Genomic DNA, 4,430 nt, shown 5'->3' on the forward strand with positions numbered 1-4,430 from the left:
TGAAACTGAGCTGACAACCCCAAGTCAAATAACATGATTTGAGGTAAGAAAGGACTGTCAGCCAGGTGGTGAGAATACCGTGATCTTACACAAGTCTGAATCAACTGTGCTACCTTCTGGGCTTCCCATGGCAGCTAATACATATGCTGAGCTATGAAGCCAAATATGACAGTGGCTGTATAACAAGACCTCTTATACCAGTAGACAAGTGGATGTGTCATTAGTTTACTACAAGGGAAACAACCCAATTTTTCATATGTGAAATTCTTTTTCATAGGTAACAAAGACCTGGAGATTTTTGAGGAGGCTTTTCCAGGAACTAACTTCTCTATACTTTCCTAAGACAACTGGGCTCCTAATTTAGCCAAGTACAATTTAGATGAGTCTAAACATTGTCCATCTTCCTCTATCAGGGTTTAAACACAATATGAGAAAAAACTCATCTCAAGTTTTGCTACTGTACTGTATTTGTGAAAATAGTGTTAAAATCACCAGATTTATGCAAAGATTCAGAAAGCAAGATGATTAATATATGTCAGAATAAATCAGTTCAGTAAAGCAAACTCTCTTTTAACACCAAAAAAAAAAAAAAGACAACATTTGTTTATAACCTTAAAAAGATTCAGAGTATTTTATCTACTAAAAGGAATAAACTGAGGTCAGAAATGATCATTTTGAAATTAAAAATATTTTCCATATAAAAAATATATAATTGAATGCTTATAGGCAAATGTTTGTCTACCACCCCCTTTAAATTCATTCTTTAAACCTTACTGTCCAATTTAATGGTATGGGGAGGTAGGGCCTTTAGGACATGGTTAAGTAACTAAAAATGGAATTGGTGTCCTTATAAAAAAAGACACCCAGAGAGCCTCCTTGTCCCTTCTACCATGTGAAGGCACAGCAAAAAGATAGCTGTCTATGAACCATGATGCAGGATCTCATCAGACATGATTCTGTCAGCACTTTGATCTAGGACTTCCCAGCCTCTAGAACTGTAAGAAATAAATTTCTGTTGTTTACAAGCCACTCAATTTATTGTACTTTTGTTATTGCAGCCTAAACAAACTAAGACATTGAGTCAGCCACAAATATGTCATTTATAAATGTTCAGAATACGGCTTAGTTACTACCCTGAGAAAAGAACCAAATGCTACATTTTTATTAGTTGACATTTCCTGAAATGGACGTTATATTATTGGCACTGTTAAAACAGATCTTTCTTCAGGGTGAGCAGGCTCTTCCACATTTTCCTCTTCAATAGATCAAAATTTTCTCCTGAAGCTGATATTGTAAATTACAGGAAAATGGGAGGCCCATTAAACATTACACAGTGGCTGACGCCTCTAATCCCAGCACTTTGGGAGGCTGAAGCAGGTGGATCACTTAAGTCAGTAGTTCTACACCAGGCTGGACAACTTAGTGAAACCCTGTCTCCACCAAAAATACAAAAAAATTGCCAGGCATGGTGGCAGGTGCCTGTAATCCCCAGCTACTCAGGAGGCTGAGGCAGGAGAATTGGTTGAACTTGGGAGGCAGAGATTGCAGTGAGCTGAAATAGCACCACTACACTCTAGCCTGGGCGACAGAGTGAGATCTCGTCTCAAAACAAACAAATAAACAAACAAACAAATAAACAAACAAACAAACATTGTAGGGCTTCAGTTTATCCAGACTAAGGGCCCTTGAAATCAATTAGGATAAACCCTTGGTGAAAGAAATGTGCTTGGTAAACATCTTTAAATATTAAATCAAACTGGTCTCAGCTGGAACACACTTGGCTGAGTGTTAGATGATGGATGTAAGTGAGGGATCCTCCTTTTTGCACCTTGAAGGAAAAATGCAGCCTTGCCAGAAGAAGGCTGTGGCATTAGCCATGAAAGAGACCAGAGTAACTTCCAGCCAGGACACACCATACACTTCAGGCCCTACTAGCATTGAAATGATTTTGTGAATGCCCTCTTCACACTGTCCTAAAATGAGGTTAGGGTGACCATATAATTTGCTACCCCAACTGGGGCTCTTTCAAAAGTGTAATGAGAAACATGGGGGAACTAGGACTGTCCCAATTACACCTGGACTTCCAAGAACCCTAACTTGTAGCAGAGTATTAGTAACTGATGAAAGATTTTTACCCTCTGAGGCTGATGGAATTAACCTCTCTCAGCTTGAAAGGAGGAATCTTTTGAGGTTAGCACCCAGGTCTTCAATGTAAATTCCAGGGCTATAATAGCTCATTCTCCATTAGCTACTTCAACCTAAAATTGGCGAATTACAGCCTCAGAAGTGAAACAGTGTACAAGGTAGAATAACTGGAGAAAGTAAATGTTCTCGATAATCAGGCCGTATGAAGGCTAATGGAGCACTGCTGAGCAGCCTCCGTTCTGAGGTCAAAATTGGACCTCCTAGTGGGAAATAGACAAGGAATTCCTAAAGAAGTTAGAGCAAAGCAAAAGGCCATATATTCCTCCTCAAACACCTCTCATGCTGGAAGCTGGAAGAAGAACAGTACACAAGAAAGGAACTCAAGAAAAATCTTCGTGTGTTTGCGTGTGTACATATATGTATAGGGACTTGTGTGAGACATGGGCACAAATCTACAGTGACAGGCCAGAGAGAATAAAGTGATTCTAGAATTCAGAGGGAGAATTCCGGAGTTTTGAAAGAGTGTTTATAAAGAAGAATAAGCTGGGCTTTGATGGAGGGGCAGCAGTTGGGGAGTTGTAGGCCATTCCATATGTTAAACACAACAGAGGCAAGAAGGTCAAAGACTGACTTTGCAGAAGGTTGAATTTGATCCATATACAGAAAAAGCTACAGAGAGGTTCGAAAGGTCACTATGACAGCCGCTGTCACTTTTGGCTGGTATATCAGCCAAACAGACCTTTCCAGAGTTCTCTGGCTCCAGGACCTGCGTGTAGGCACAGTGAGAAAGAATCATCTAAAGGTCTCACTTAAAACTTTCTTTAATACCAAGTGGTAGACTGTTTACCTTCCATTAAAGAGACCGCTTCGTAATGTGAGCAACACTCTTGTTAATAGACTATATTACCAAAGTAGAAGGCCTCAAGACACACCAGAAATAGTCAAAGTACTTGGGATATAGTTTAACCAAGTAAAGATTTATATTCTTGGACAGAGAATTTACATTTCAAGACATTTTTTGACAAGAAAGAAGGACCCCTTAGGTTGCAGAATTGAGCCTCCACTTGCACTCAATGTGTTGTGTAATGTCAATAACAATAATAGCCTTACCTTCCCATCCCGTTTACTACATTCCTCTCACCATGGGCAGAGTTTGAGGGGTAGTCTCAGGACCTAAGTCCAGCCAATCAGAATCTCTCTCAGGACTTTTATTTGAAAACTACCAAGGAATACGTTTTTGTCCTTCATTAGAGGTTCGTAGTACTATTAGCTTATAAAGTTAGGTCTGCCATGAGACACCCACCCCAGTTCCATGGAGAAAACCCCTTTGTAGTGGGAAAAAGTGAGTTCAACATGAAAAGATAAGCAGAGATAAAAGATGGACGACGCGAAGAAAAGAACTCTTTGTTGTGTTCCTTGAGATCCCACTTCCTGCCTTTTTGTCCTTAATTCTTTGAGCTATTCCAATTACTTTCTAAATTATGTGAGCCAATGCATCTTTTTTGTTCTTAACTTAATTTAGGTTTCAACCACTTACAATAAGTGCCTTGAAAAATACAAAAATTTATTTCATGAGACTCTGGCTTTGAAGAATGTCCAGACTCTGGGATGGTCATCGAAAGGATGTAGAAGATCTTCTAGATCATCCGCAGGAAATTCTAGCTGGACACTTATAAACTAAAGAAGAGAGTATGGGCTGCCAGCTGCAGAACTGTGAAACTGTGTCTCCTTATTGTTTCAGATTCCGCACAGGAAACTGCAGAGCCTGTGGTGAGTAGAATAAACCTGACAGAAATCCAATCAGAGCCCAATATACTCCCAACACTAGCAATTTCATCCCTGCTGCTGCTTCAGCTGCTTCTATCTCCAAAGAAAATTAAAGACCATACTGAAAATCTGCTTTCTCTATTATTCATGTGTTCTAGGATACAAAGGACTTCATGTTTACAGAGATCTTAGCACAAATTGTGTTAATGGCTTTATTGGTGGAATAGTCAGAGAAGTAGATAAGGCTTCTCCTCTAGAGTGTAGCTAGACCTTCTACCTACATAAATGTTGATCTCAGCAAGAATTAGTATTTGATACTGTCTATAGGATATACAAAAAGCTTCCTCTGCACTCTACTTTTCTTACCTAAAACAAAAGTTTATTTTTGCTCTGCAGTCACAGTTATAGAAAGAAGCAAGGAAGACCCTTTGTGATAGACTCCATAATCTCTCAATATCTCAAGTGCTTCTGAAAAGGTAGTCTCCATCTGCATTGCAAAATTTCAAACCGAGCTGGAC

Source organism: Cebus imitator, unplaced genomic scaffold, assembly GCF_001604975.1.
Source record: "Cebus imitator isolate Cc_AM_T3 unplaced genomic scaffold, Cebus_imitator-1.0 Scaffold330, whole genome shotgun sequence".
Taxonomy (NCBI): domain Eukaryota; kingdom Metazoa; phylum Chordata; class Mammalia; order Primates; family Cebidae; genus Cebus; species Cebus imitator.